Source organism: Triticum aestivum, chromosome 6B, assembly GCF_018294505.1.
Source record: "Triticum aestivum cultivar Chinese Spring chromosome 6B, IWGSC CS RefSeq v2.1, whole genome shotgun sequence".
In the NCBI taxonomy this organism is placed as follows: domain Eukaryota; kingdom Viridiplantae; phylum Streptophyta; class Magnoliopsida; order Poales; family Poaceae; genus Triticum; species Triticum aestivum.
Window position 1 is genome coordinate 63,205,805 of NC_057810.1, and position 15,718 is coordinate 63,221,522.

Sequence of the window (15,718 nt, forward strand, 5' to 3'; positions counted from 1 at the left end):
ATGGCCGGACTATGACCTTTGGCCGAACTCCTGGACTATGAAGATACAAGATTGAAAACTTCGTCCCGTGTCCGGATGGGACTTTCCTTGGCGTGGAAGGCAAGCTTGGCGATACGGATATGTAGATCTCCTCCCATTGTAACCGACTCTGTGTAACCCTAGCCCTCTCCGGTGTCTATATAAACCGGAGGGTTTTAGTCCATAGGACGAACAACAATCATACCATAGGCTAGCTTCTAGGGTTTAGCCTCTCTGATCTCATGGTAGATCTACTCTTGTACTACCCATATCATCAATATTAATCAAGCAGGAGTAGGGTTTTACCTCCATCGAGAGGGCCCGAACCTGGGTAAAAACATCGTGTCCCTTGTCTCCTGTTACCATCCGCCTAGACGCACAGTTCGGGACCCCTACCCGAGATCCACCGGTTTTGACATCGACATTGGTGCTTTCATTGAGAGTTCCGGTGTGTCGTCGCCATCAGGAAGGATGCCGCATCCCGTCTTTAAAGACGGCGATGTTGCTAAAGGAGCTTTGGCTATCAGCCAAACTCTCCGCCTAGGCGGTTTTCTGATGACCGCCTGTTCGGCCGCCGCGCCGACGATGACTTCTCGGGTCATCGAAAGCAATCTCCACGTCAACTTGGAACTCGCCGAGCAGTTAGATCCAATGGAGCTCTCTTCCTTAAACGAGCTCTTGGATCGCATCGCCACCCTGGGAGTCGCTACAGACTACGATCAGATTGGGCTTAAACCCGATCCGAGAGAGATTAACTCTCCCCAGGTCACCCACCACGTCGCAGTGGTGGAGGAACAATGCGGCAAATCTTCACCCATCTTAAGGACTAGTTATGTCCGGATTCCTGATCCCTCCAAGCCAGATACCCGCGGAAGGGAGGACGTCACTCAAACCCTGAACCTAAAGTCAAATAGCAGGCTAGATTCATTGGACAACATCCAAGAACCCAAGCTTCCGAGTTCAGAAACTCCTTGGCCCCCGAGTCTCAGACCGGGCGAGGTTCCGGATTTAAATCCACCCGCCCGCCCAGATATAAGGGATCTATCCCAAATTCGGCAAGAGCCCACAGAAACAGTACACCATTACTGGGCCAGATACCTCTTGATTATGAACAGGATGGAGGACTGCCGTGAGGAGGATGCAATTTCATTCTTCTGCAATAATTGCACGGACATCGAAATCCTCAATGCCATAGGTCGCCGTGAAATTACACGCTTCGTTGACTTAGCATCCATAGTACGAAAGTACTATACGACGGAAAGCGTTCGGAAAACCGAAATAAAATTTTGGGACAATCCGGCCCTGAATACAACCCCGGTCCAAAATAAAAGGGCGCATTATCGCCAGGCACCTGGGCCAAACAACAAAAAGCAAAAACCTTCTGTAGGGTACGGAACCGTACTGGAGGGATGGCTCAATGGACCCTGTAAAATTCATAGTACAGAGGGCGCCACACCAACTCATAGCCTTAGGGCATGTTGGATACTCAGGCAGGTGGCCAGAAGCGGCGAGGAGCTTCTAACCCTAGAATCCGCAGGGCACCAGCCCAGGAATACCAGTACGGTATCAACAGTCATTGAGACTTTCGCATCAAACAATATGCGGAAATGAACACTCCGCAGCCTTATCGAAGTCTACCAGGTAGCAACAATAAACCCATGGAGTGACACGGCTATTACCTTTAATGCCAGTGATGAACCTAAATTTCGAACAGCCCGAGAACCAGCCGCATTGGTCCTCAGTCCAATAGTGGACGGCTTTCGACTTACCAAGGTACTCATGGACGGTGGCAGCGGATTGAACCTCATTTATGAGGAAACCCTTCGAAAAATGGAAATAGACTGGAGCCGCATTGAGCGAAGCAACACAACCTTTAGAGAAATAATCCCCAGTCGGGAAGCGTGCTGTACAGGAAAAATCACACTGGATGTAGTGTTCGGCACGCCGGATAATTACAGGTCTGAGGAGGTGACATTTCAAGTGGCCCCGTTCAGCAGCGGATACCACGCTCTGCTAGGGCGAGAGGCATTCACAATTTTTCAAGCTATACCCCACTACGGGTACATGAAGCTCAAAATGCCCGGACCCAACGGAATCATCACTCTTGCTAGTGACCCGGACATAGCACTCCGAACCGAAAACAAGATAGCCGCACTGGCCCTTGAGGCACTATCTGAAGCCCTAGCGGCCGAAGAACTGACTGCGCTGTGCTCCACGGTGAACAGGGACGACGTGATACTCGATAAAAGATCCAAGTCCGCCTCCTTTAAACCGGCAGACGAAATAGTCAAATTCCAAGTCCATCCAACGGACCCTACAAAAACGGCCTCCATCGGGGCGCAATTAAACCCTGATGTAGACGCCGCACTACGAGAATTCCTACGCGAAAATTGGGACATTTTTGCCTGGCACCCTTCAGACATGCCAGGAATCCCACGCAGGCTGGCCGAGCACAGCCTAAACATCCTAAAAGGATTCAAGCCTGTTAAGCAGGCTCTTCGGCATTTCTCACAAGCCATGGGAGAGGAGCTAGCCAAACTACTGGAGGCCGGATTCATCAGAGATATAAAACATCCGGACTGGCTAGCAAACCTGGTGATGGTACCAAAGAAGGACAAATCCTGGCGCCTATGCGTCGATTTCAAGGACCTCAACAAGGCTTGCCCAAAGGATCCCTTCCCCCTCCCCCGCATCGATCAAATCATCGACGCTACCGCAGGACACGATTCATTGTGTTTCCTCGACGCATACTCCGGCTACCATCAAATTAAGATGGCAGAGCCAGACCAAGCCGCAACGGCATTCATCACCCCATACGGCCCATTCTGCTTCAACACAATGCCCTTCAGGCTCAAAAACACCAGTGCAACATATCAGCGCATGATTCAGACATGTCTGGCAAACCAGATCGGCAAAATAGTTGAAGCATACGTAGATGACGTGGTCGTCAAAACCAAGCATGTCGAAACTCTAGTAGACGACTTGAGGCTCACATTCGATAACCTCCGAACATACGACATCAAGCTTAACCCGGAAAAATGCGTTTTCGATGTGCCAGCCGTAAAGCTCTTGGGCTTCATTGTATCCGGTAGAGGAATTGAAGCAAATCCAGCCAAGATCCGAGCTCTGTCACAATTGGATATTCCAAAGGACCTCAAGCAAATACAAAAATTGACTGGATGTGTGGCGGCTCTAAGCCGCTTCATCTCCCGCTTGGGAGAAAAGGCATTACCCCTTTATCGCCTCCTCCGGCGCACCGAACACTTTGAGTGGACGGATGCTGCCACGGCCGGACTCGAAGAAATAAAAGCCATATTGGTAACAAACCCGGTCCTGGCCGCGCCCAACATTGGTGAACCAATGCTATTATACATTGCGGCAACTCATCAAGTTGTAAGCGCAGTGCTCGTCATCAAACGAGAAAAGGACGGACACAAATTCCCCCTTCAAAAACCAGTTTACCACGTGTCCACTGTCCTCACTCCATGCAAGTCACGATACCCACATTATCAAAAGATAGCGTACGCGGTGTTCATGGCATCCCGGAAGCTACGATACTACTTTCAAGAGTGTTCAATAACAGTAGCCTCCGAAGTACCTCTTAACGACATTATAAACAACCGCGATGCAACGGGCCGGATTGCCAAATGGGTCATTGAGCTCCTCTGGTTTGACATAACCTATAAGCCACGGCGAGCTATCAAGTCGCAAGTTTTGGCCGACTTTGTCGCCGAATGGACTGAAGCCGAACTCCCTAAAGAGTATGGCACATATTCCAACTAGATCATGCACTTCGACGGCTCCAAAATGTTAGCGGGTCTGGGGGCTGGCGTCGTTCTGACGTCCCCAACAGGAGATACAGTTCAATATGTACTCCAGATAATGTATACGGACTCTAACAATGCAGCCGAATACGAGGCCCTTCTACATGGTCTCCGGATGGCAGTCTCCATGGGCATCCAACGCCTAGAGGTGCGTGGGGATTCGAACCTCGCGATATCCCAAAAAATGGAGATTTTGATGCCAAGGATCTGAAAATGGCAGCTTATCGCAACGCCGTCCTAAAAATGTCAGCTCGGTTCGAGGGGCTCGAATTTCACCATATAGCCCGGGAAAACAATCAGGCAGCAGACGTCTTGGCACGCATCGGCGCAAAGCGCGATGCAGTCCCCCCCCCCAACATTTTCTTGGAGAGGCTATTCAAGCCATCCGTACAATGGGAAGGGGAGTCCGGAAATAACAACCCGAACCCAGCCGCACCACCTGACATCGAACATTCTGACACAACGGGAGGCTCTGCCAACGAAGTAACATCCTCAGCCCATGTAATAATGGCGGTCATTGCCCCGTGGACAGAACCATTCTTAGCCTACTTAACTAGGCAGGAACTCCCCGAGGACCAAAACGAGGCACGCTGCATAGTGCAGCGATCTAAAGCCTATAAAGTCGATGAAGGAGGGCTTTATAAGAAAAGCACCATCGGAGTCCTTCAAAGGTGTATCTCCGAAGAGGAAGGGCGGAACCTTCTGGCTGAAATTCATGCCGGACTCGGCGGGCACCACGCCGCAGCCCGGGCCCTTGTAAGCAAGGCCTTCCGTACTGGATTTTATTGGCAGATGGCCCGGGCAGATGCTCAGGACTTAGTCCAACGATGTGTCGGTTGCCAATTATTTGCTAACCAAAGCCACATGCCACCCACCGCCATCCAAACTATACCCATCACCTGGCCCTTTGCGGTCTGGGGGCTTGACATGGTTGGACCCCTTAAAGGAGGAACCCACAAGCAAAAATACCTACTGGTCATGGTGGACAAATTCACCAAATGGATAGAGGCCAAGCCTGTTAAGACGGCCGAATCCGTACCGGTGATAGACTTCACATCAGGGGCCGTACACCGTTACAGCGTCCCACACAGCATCATCACTAAGAATGGCACAAACTTTACGGCCAATGAGGTTAAACTCTGGTGCAAAAACATGGGCATCAAGGTCGACTATGCTTCAGTCTATCACCCACAAACTAACGGTCAAGTCGAGCGAGCAAATGGTCTAATCATGAGCGGTATCAAACCCAGATTAGTGCGGTCCCTCAAGGAGTCTAACATGCATTGGGTAGAGGAGCTCGACTCCGTACTCTGGGGGCTGCGGACCACGCCGAATCGCACCACCGGATTCACACCATTCTTTATGGTATACGGCGCAGAGGCAGTCCTGCCCTGCGATATAATTCATGACTCACCTCGCGTGCGCATGTACGAAGAAAGAGAAGCCGAACTCGATCGGCAGGACAGTTTGGACGCGTTGGAGGAGGAGAGCGACATGGCAAAAGCCCATTCCGCATTCTATCAACAGCAGGCTCGAAGATATCAAAGCAGAAAAGTACGGGCCAAAACTTACAATGTTGGCGAATTAGTTCTACGCCTGCCGGACAAGAAAAAGGACAAACTCAAGCCCAAATGGGAAGGTCCCTTCATAATCGACCAAGTCCTGACTGGTGGAGTGTACCGTCTGCGAAATGCATCAGATAACCGACTCGAGCCGAACCCATGGAACGCAGCACGCCTACGAAGATTCTACGCCTAGCGCCGGACTCTGTGTTCGTCTCCTTCCTCTGTCTATTTTTTACACATTAGCTGTCTTCATATTTCTCTCCTTCTCCCTCCTTTTCTCTTACAAGCCTTTAAGGGCTCGCTTGCGCATTGTTCGCACACAATTGACGCGCTACTCGCGCTCATTATACCTGGGGGCTTCTTTATCATAAGCTTGTTTATACGGGCCTCATGCCCAACACATGTGTCACACTTCCGCATGTACCTTTTATTCACCATTATATGCATCGATATGACTTAAGTTTTGGCCAAGCTGGGTTGCTTGGCTCCTGTGCTTACCCCTACGTTCCCGATTGTTCGGCTAGGTGGTAAAGGGAGCACCTCTGCGATTGTTACTGGCGGGTCAGCCGGATGTGTACCTCAGACTGGGTGAAGCCGAAAGCTAGCGTTCTTAAGGGAATATTCGGTTGGTGAACTAAAAGATGATTTCTCACTCGTTTATTTATCCGCCCCCAGACGCTTTTCTGCTTTTTTCGCAGTCCGGACATGCACTTTAGGGCATGCCTCCCACGGAAAGGAACCCCTAACAGAACTATTCTCCCTGGAAGATGTTTCTTACTAACCATGTAATATAACATAATTGTTGGGCACTTGTCTGTTAAAGCACTAATGACCCCTACGCCTGGTCTCCACGCATGCCCCGGTTCTTACATAACCGAGAGGGTATTCGGACACACTCCGGACTATTGGGTCCAGAGGTTGAAGCGAAAAGGTCCGCAATGACAAATGATCTACAATCCGGCTAGAAGGCATTTCACATGTCATCTTAAATTACATAGTCAATTTGACTGGGTATATTCTTCTTCGATACCATCCAACAGGCTGTCTAATTTACAGTCCTGTTGGGAATACTTGGCGGCCAGCTCTACCTGGCCGTACACTAAACTGACAGGGATCTCCTTCCCATCGGGCCCCACAGGTCCGACCTCGGCCAAGTGGTTTGGGTCAGCCTTCATGTACCGCGTCTTCACCATGGCCCAGGCCTCCTGGTGCCTTGATGGCAGGCCAATATCTTCCATAATCGGAAGCACCGTCGCGCTCCCTTCAGCTTCTCTGCAAGCTCTCCAAGGCCTTCGGGCATGGAGATGGATGGCCACAAATCCTGGGTGACGCCTTGCATCACCTGCTGAACTCGTTCGTGCAGTTGTGATAGCTCGGGAAGAAGGTCACCCGTAGAACCGGGCATTTCCTTGGCAGGCCGACCTGTTAGCATACCTACAGACATAACTCTGTCAATCGACTTCCTTGCCGAACTCTTTTTTGAAAGTTCGTTCAAGCACTTACTAAAAATGCCGCGTCGAAGCCACTGATTCTCCTTTACGGAGTACGACAGCTGAGCACGAACATCCTTTAGTTCCTCGCCTAGCTGGGTGTTGGCATCTTGAAGCTTGTTCTTCTCTTGCCTCACCCTCGTAAGCACGCTCTCACCGGCCTTTAACTGGCGCAAGAGTTGCTGCTTGTCCGGATCCACTCCGGCGCCATCAGCACTGTTATTGTTAGAATTGCACACATGCCGCACTTCACAACATACTCATCTTTTGAAGCATATATTACCAGAGGGGGTCTCCTTGGCCTTCCCTGTTGCGGCTAGTGCGGCCTCAAGTTGGGCTTTGCACTCTTCCAGCTCCTGGGACAGTTGGGTATTCTTTTCTGTAAGATCCTGCATAACAAATGATCCTTAAATCAGTTATTCTAATTGTTTTCAAGTCTCGAGGGCTACTGACATATATAACCATAAAATTTTCTCACCCGTATGTCTTTTACATACTGCTCTGTGGCTCTGGCTAGACCATTTTGAGTGGCACGGAGGTATGCATCTCCCGTATTAAAGGCGTCCAACGCCTCTTGGGAAAAACAAGCGTCACGAAGAACAGTACGGTGACGCCTGTGGTTCATGGCATTCTCCACCTCGGAATTGGTGGCAGACAGCCCGTCCGCATCCTCTGTCGGAGGAGCGTCCGGTGCGCGCCCTGTGTTCGCCTCCGCTTCCGGACCCGACCTTGAAGCCTGGCCGGTGGATATAGTCTGGCGGGCGCTCTTCTTCCTGAAGAGAGCATGAGCGTTAGTATGCCTTGAGGGCATAAACCCTGGGCACTAAAATTGCACGTTGTACCGTTGCGCCGGCGTCTCGATCCGGTCCGCACTTCTTTTTAGCCCGCTGGGCCTCGATGGCCCTTGTTGGCTAGCCACCGCGGGCCCGGCCCTCCGCCTCAAGGACTTCCCCTGCAAAAAACGACATTGGTATACGATGATCAAAAATAAGCACGGATGGATCCTCTTGAAAATACTGGGACTTCGGTCTCGGTTACCTTTGAGGCTAGAAGTAGTCCGGGATAATTGGCCGTAATGGCCACTAAGGTGTTGTCCTTACTCAATTGATGAAACGCCCCATCTATCAGCTCCACACATAAGTACTGGTCCTCTTGGGAGTCCGGGTCGAGGGACCGTTCCGGGTCCTCGGGTTGTGGAGGAGGGTTGTTTATCTCCTTTACAGTCTGGCATAGCTCCTACGTTGAAGTTGCTAGATTAAGTACTTAACTATGGGAATATGAAAATGGATGGGCAAGTGAAAGTGTTTGCTTACCCAGCTTGGAGGATTGTACATAGAAAATCCGCCCCGTGGGTTGACACGGAGGAATTCCTCCTCTTCTCCCTTGTATAAAGCGGACAAGATCTTCATTAGAGTGGCAGCCGAATCCGGCCCCTTGCGGTCGCATCGGGTGGCGTCGTCCTCCCCATTGAAATCCCACATGGGGTGGCCTCTGTACTGAAGCGGCTGCACCCCCTGCGTAATGCATGTGGCCATGACCTCGATCATGGTCAGTTCGGAATGAGCTAACAACCTTATCCGGCATCAGGTAAAGGACGTCCCTATCATTTTCCTTCTGAGGGCTCAGTGGACGCCAGCTCAGGCGCTTCTTCAATGGAGCATTATTGAACTCAGGAAGGCCGATCCGAATAGGATCTGGCAGGGGGACATCTTCTATATAAAACCATTCGGAAGGCCAGTCTTCGGACGTCTTCTTTGGGGTTCCGGATAGATATCCGGTCCCGGCGATGCACCATAATTCAGCTCCGCCCACTTGATATATCGACCCCTCCTGAGAATGGGGCACGAGGCAGAACAGCTTCTTCCATAGCGCGAAATGAGCCTCGATACCCAAAAACAGCTCGCAAAGGGCTATGAAGCCCACAATATGCAATATGGAGGCAGGCGTAAGGTTGTGCAACTAGAGGCCGTAGAACTCCAGGAGCCCCCGAAGAAACGGATGAATTGGAAATCCGAGCCCTCTTGTCAAATAAGGTACAAGGCATACCCGCTCTCCTTTGGAGGGATTGGGGACGCTCTCCGCTTGCTCTCCACCATTATAGGTGGCGAGCCCGGCTCGAACCGGGACCATGTAGGCCGGGGGAGTAACCCCTTGGTTGGAGCGCCACTAGCTCGTTGTGCGGGAAGGAGCATCTCTCCCAATCTCCAGGCTGAGGGCTGGGGGCACGAGAGGAGGAGCTGCGTCGACTGGCCATGATGGAATGGATCTCTATCGAAAGCGCTCCGATGAATGCTCGCGGAGGGACGATGGTATCGTTTAGATCTAAATCCCTGTCTCTTTTATAGACGGCTCTTTTTATGCAGCTAGGGGGGGCAATGAAAAAACACCCTGGCTTTTTGCATTCGTTTGACATGTGGAAGATGGCCATAATTGGGCGCAGAAGCCAAGAAGAGCAACATTCACCAGAAGCCGGACATTATTCAACAAGTATATGGAATTTGGAGAAGAACCCGCATTGCAATGCCGAAGACAAATCTGTGCGCTAGACTCATCGTCATTGGAGCCTGGTTCGGGGGCTACTGAGGGAGTCCCGGATTAGGGGGTGTCCGGATGGCCGGACTATGACCTTTGGCCGGACTCCTGGACTATGAAGATACAAGATTGAAGACTTCGTCCCATGTCCGGATGGGACTTTCCTTGGCGTGGAAGGCAAGCTTGGCAATACGGATATGTAGATCTCCTCCCGTTGTGACCGACTCTGTGTAACCCTAGCCCTCTCCGGTGTCTATATAAACCGGAGGGTTTTAGTCCGTAGGACGAACAACAATCATACCATAGGCTAGCTTCTAGGGTTTAGCCTCTCTGATCTCGTGGTAGATCTACTCTTGTACTACCCATATCATCAATGTTAGTCAAGCAGGAGTAGGGTTTTACCTCCATCGAGAGGGCCCGAACCTGGGTAAAAACCTCGTGTCCCTTGTCTCATGTTACCATCCGCCTAGACGCACAGTTCGGGACCCCCTACTCGAGATCTACCGGTTTTGACACCGACACCGACCATGACTGGTTATTGCAATGCAGTAAGAAAGCTGGAAAAGAAGTTTGAAGGGTTAGAGCTTTACCATATACCCCGACTGAAAAATCAAGCTGCAGATGAGTTGGCAAAGATAGGTTCAAAGAGTGGAGGCCATTCCCCGTAATGTGTTTTTGGAACATATTTATTCACCTTCAATTCAAGAGGATCCTTTCACTGGAGGTTTTGGTCATCACCCCCGACTGGACAGTACCGTACATTGCATACATTCTTAGAAAAGAACTTCCAGAGGATGAAGAAGAGGCTCGACAGATCGTCCGACGGTCTAAAGCCTTTACCGTGATAAGAGGTCAGTTGTTCAGAGAAAGTGTAACTGGGGTCTGCCAGAAGTGCATCACGCCAGAAGAAGGCCGAATGATACTCAATGATATTCACTCGGGGACATGTGGTCACCATGCGTCCTCTCGGACCATCATGGCCAAAGCATACCGAGCCAGATTTTACTGGCCACGTGCCAATGAGATGGCAAAAGAAATAGTGGACAAGTGTGAAGGCTGTCAGTTTTACTCCAACATGTCCCATAAACCTGCATCAGCTCTGAAGACTATTCCACTCGTCTGGCCTTTTGATATTTAGGGATTGGAAATGGTTGGACCTCTGAGGACCGGCAGGAGCGGATTTACCCATGTGCTAGTGGCAGTCGACAAGTTTACCAAGTGGATTGAAGCCAAGCCCATTAAAAACCATGAAGCAAGTACTGTTGTGAGTTTCATCAGGGAATTGATATTCAGATATGGTGTTCCGCACAGCATCATCACGAACAATGGATTGAACTTCGACTCTGATGAATTCAGAGCCTTTTGTGCTTCCCAAGGCACGAGGGTCGATTACGCTTCGGTCGCTCATCCTCAGTCGAATGGGCAGGCTGAGCGAGCGAATGGGTTGATTCTCAAAGGACTGAAACCCCGGTTGATGTGTGACCTCAAGCATGCAGCAGGGGCTTGGGTTGATGAGCTCCCATTGGTGCTTTGGGGACTGAGGACAACTCCTAATCGGTTGACTGGACGGACTCCATTCTTCTTAGTCTACGGAGCCGAAGCCATACTCCCGAGTGATTTGCTCCACAACACGCCCCGAGTCAAACTCTTCTCAGAAGAGGAAGCAGAGCAGGCTCGGCAAGATGCAGTCGATCTCCTGGAGGAAGAGAGAGAGATGTCCTTGATCCGGTCGACCATTTATCAGTAAGGGGTCGGGCATTTCAAGAAGGAGACCTAGTTCTCCAAGTGGACCAGCAGAAGCCACACAAGCTCGCTCCTGCTTGGGAAGGCCCTTTCGTCGTCACCAAAGTGCTCCACAATGGAGCATATCGTCTCTTCAACGTCGAGCACAACAAAGACGAACCACGCGCTTGGAACACGGAACTACTCCGCCCTTTTTACTCTTAAGTATTTAGACTGATGAAATGTAATAAGAAGTACCTTTTAGTTTGGTTATCAAAAGACATAATTTTACAGTCTTCCAAATTATTGTTGTTTATTTTTTACATGTTGCCTTAGCTGCGAATCTGTTTCGCTTAAGTTGAAGAGGAAATCCTACCAAGTGGTGAGTCTGCCTCTCACTCGGGGGCTTAGCTGCGAATCTGTTTCGCCTAAGTCGAAGAGAAAATCCTACCGAGTGATGAGTCTGCCTCTCACTCGGGGGCTTAGCTGCAGTCCAGTACTCACCTAAGTGATGAAAAATCCTACCAAGTGATGAGTCTGCCTCTCACTCAAGGGCTTAGCTGCAGTACAGTACTCGCCTAAGTGATGAAAAATCCTACCAAGTGATGAATCTGCCTCTCACTCGGGGGCTTAGTTGCAGTCCAGTACTTGCCTAAGTGATGAAAATCCTACCGAGTGATGAGTCGGGCTCTCACTCGGGAGGGCTTAGCTGCAGTCCAGTACTCGCCTAAGTGATGAAAAATCCTACTGAGTGGTGAGTCTACCTCTCACTCGAGGGCTTAGCTGCAGTCCAGTACTCGCCTAAGTTTGAAAAATCCTACCGAGTGGTGAGCAATCCTCCCACTCGGAGGCTTAGCTGCAGTCCAGTACTCGCCTAAGTTTAAAAAGTCCTACCAATCGGTACGGGTCGGCCATGCCCCCCCCCCCCCCGGGGGGGGGGGGGGGGGCTGCACCGTCAAGAAGAAGGACGAGATTGTGGGAGTCTTCCCGCTCGAATGCTTAGCTATAGTCCAGTACTCACCTAAGTTTGAAAAATCCTACCGAGTGGTGAGCAATCCTCTCACTTGGGGGCTTAGCTGCAGTCCAGTACTCGCCTAAGTTCAAAAAATCCTACCGAGTGGTGAGCAATCCTCCCACTCGGGGGCTTAGCTGTAGTCTAGTACTCGCCTAAGTTTAAAAAATCCTACCGAGTGGTGAGCAATCCTCCCACTCGGGGGCTTAGCTGCAGTCTAGTACTCGCCTAAGTTCAAAAAATCCTACCGAGTGGTGAGCAATCCTCCCACTCGGGGGCTTAGCTGCAGTCCAGTACTCGCCTAAGTTTTAAAAATCCTATCGAGCGGTGAGCAATCCTCCCACTCGGAGGATTAGCTGCAGTCCGGTACTCCCCTAAGTTTTAAAAATCCTCCCGAGTGAAAATTGATCTTCTCGCTCGGGGACTTAGCAAAGTGCGGTTCGACCACGACCTCCACTCCGGAGTTGCACCATCAAGAAGAAGGACAAAATTGAGCGCGTCGCCAAGGCGAGCCACTTTCAGGGACATCAAGACCATTGCTGAGTGCCTCGTTGATGAGCTGCTGGTCCCGGCGAGTGGTGCGGGTCGACCACGACCCCCCCCCCCTCCCCCGGGGGCTGCACCATCAAGAAGAAGGACGAGATTGTGCACACTGTCAAAGGCCCATCCAACGGCTGGTGCCTTGCTGATGACAGGAATGTCAAGACCATTGCTGAGAGCCTTGCTGGTGAGCTGATCAATGCTGCCCAAAGCTCGTCCAACTGGTCGACCGCTGATCCTTCTTCAGAAGCTGCATCGAACAAAGAGAAACTGATCCGAGAGAAGAACGGATTTCACTCAAAGATAAAGGCAACATATTCAAAGATAAATCCAAAGGTTCCTAACCGTAGATTAAAAGTACTCAAGCGTCAGGCTCGAAGGAGTTTTAACAATTACAAAATCACTCGGCATTCCGAGGCAAATAAAGGTGAGGCATAATGTTTTTCAGTCACTCGGCGGGAGAAGGACTGGATGGATTGCAGAAGCTATCAAGATCGATGCTGTCGGCAATGTGAGTGGCTGCCTCGAGGAAGGTGTCCATGAAGGACTAGAAGGAGTGCTTCTTAGTGTTTGCTACCTTGAGGGCTGCCAGCTTCTCTTCTTTAGCCTCCTTGCAGTGCACTCGAACCAATGACAAGGTGATGTCAGGACCACAGCAAGCAGAGGACTTCTTCCACTCTTGCACTCGGCTAGGAATCTGATTGAGTCGAGTCATCAGCGACTCGAGGTCTTGAGAAAGTTCTACCTGCGGCCAGAGTTTGGCGTCCACTCGGGTCATCGCCGCCTTCAGTCGAGCGAGATAAGCAACCGCACCATCCAAGCGTGATTCCAACCGCAGCAAGTCCATCGCAACGTCATCTTTCACGGGACAATTGATGGGGTCGAGACCTGTCTCGACCCGTCCAGTTTCAGCTTCAAAGTCCTGACAAAGTTCTGTTTCATCATGAACATAAATGAGTCGACAACACTATAACAAGCTTCAGTCGACAATGATTAACCAACCGAATGACCATACCTTCAAGCTTCAGAACAAGCTTCGCAGCATTGTTCCAGATAGGACTCGAGCTTGCCCGTCTTGGTTCTGAGGCTGCCGACTTCAGTGGTCAGGTTCTCCTTGTCCTTCCTCAGTTGCTCGACTTCCCGATTAGCATCCAAGATGGCGGTCTTAAACTTTGCGTTCTCCTCCTCCAATTTGCCAACTGAAGTCATCTTCTGGTCTGCAAGCATCGTCTTCTCACGTGCTTCCTTCTGAGTAGCAGCAAGGTCCAGGTCCTTCTTCTCCAAAGCCTCCTTCATTCTCTCTAAAGAAACAACACTCTTCAGACGAGCCTGAAGTTGGCGGTTTTCACTACGCACATCTGCTTATGTGAAGTCACTCGGTTCAAAGATACTAGATGAAAAGCAGTGGAAAGTGCGAACTACTAAGAAGACAAGACAGTCGAATGGTTACCTCCCATGATGGCCGTCTCTTGTTGAGCAGTCTTGAGATTCTTCTTTGCGAGTTCAAGGTCAAGTTCAACGCTGATATGCTTTTTCTTTAACTCGGAAAGTCGAGCTCCAAGATCACAAGACCTCTGCAGTCAGCAAGAGTGATATGCCAGTCAACAGAAATAAGAGACAGTGACAGTGAAAAGTTACTCTAAGACTACTGTCGAATCAAATATTCAACAATAGTCTCGGGGACTACACCCAGTGGGTGCACTTAGCGTGCCCCCATTGGTTCAGATCAATACTCAGCAGGGTATGCCCAGCGTGAGTTCAAAAAAAGGAAGAGAAGTACATTCTAAGACCACAGTCGACTGCCAGCAGTCGACCGTGGTCTCGGGGACTACACCCAGTGGGTGCACTCGGCGTGCCCCCACTGATCCAGAAATTTTACTGAGACTCAACTCAAGTCGAGTGGAGTGGGAGATTTCCTAAACTCTAAACAAAGAAACACCCCAGTGGGTGATCGGATATAAACCAACATTCGAAAGTTCAGTCGGGGTTTTGCTAACCTGAACATTGGTCTGAAGGGCAGTACTGGCATTGTAAGCCACCTGGCTAGCCTTGTGCATCACCTTCACCTGCTCCATGACAAGGTTCACCTGGCGAAGAGCTTCCCTAGCGTCACTCGGCGAGTCATCCGGGGTCTGATACGCAGCAAAGAGTGACGGCTGCAGGGCAGTCAAAGCAGTTGCTGGGTCAGAGGCGTGGAGTTGCACTGGAGCGGCAGGAGTCGGTGCGGTCGAGCCCGACGGACGATCAGTCATCAGCGGGCTGGCGAATGTGACGTTGGTCCGAACCGGCTCTCCGGAACGTTCGACCACCGCCTCAAGCATCGGTGTCGACTGAGGGACTTGAACTTCAAGCCTCCTCCTACTTGAGCCCCCACCCCTCTTCCTCCTCTCCTGTAGAGGCACTTCTTCTTCATCATCAGGGAGCACGACGACCTCTTGCAGGACTACAGAAAGAGAGAAATATCAGAAACTCTGCCGATTGGCGATCCACTCAACTTAATGAAGCCTGGTCGAACGGACTTACCAACTCGTGAGGTGGCCTCCTTGTCTCCTGGTGCCTTGTCGACGTCCATGTCAGTGGTAGCAGAGGTGGGACTAGAAAGATACATGATTCGGCTGGTCAGAACAAAAACTTCAGTCGACCAACGTAAACACAAGCGAGACACTTACCCCGAAGCAACAGGGACGTCCATCTTGATCCGTGGCAAAGTCTTCCAAGCCTTGGGAGGAACAACTTTGGGCTGCTTGGCCACCTTCTCTGACAGCTCTGGAGTTGACGTCCGAGTGCGCTTCTGAGCGTGGGTACTCGGAGCCATGTTCTTCCCGCGCCCGACAGACGGGTCATGCTGCTGTTTGGACCGGTGTTCGGAGCACGGCGGCGAGTCGACTTCTTCCTCATTGTCCGACTCCTCGCTCTCCTCCTCCTCCTCTTCATACGAATACTCCTAGTCGCCACTCTCCTCCGCATTGTCCTCTCCCTCCTGGTCTTGCTCCAAAGCTTGTTCGTCGTTGGGCA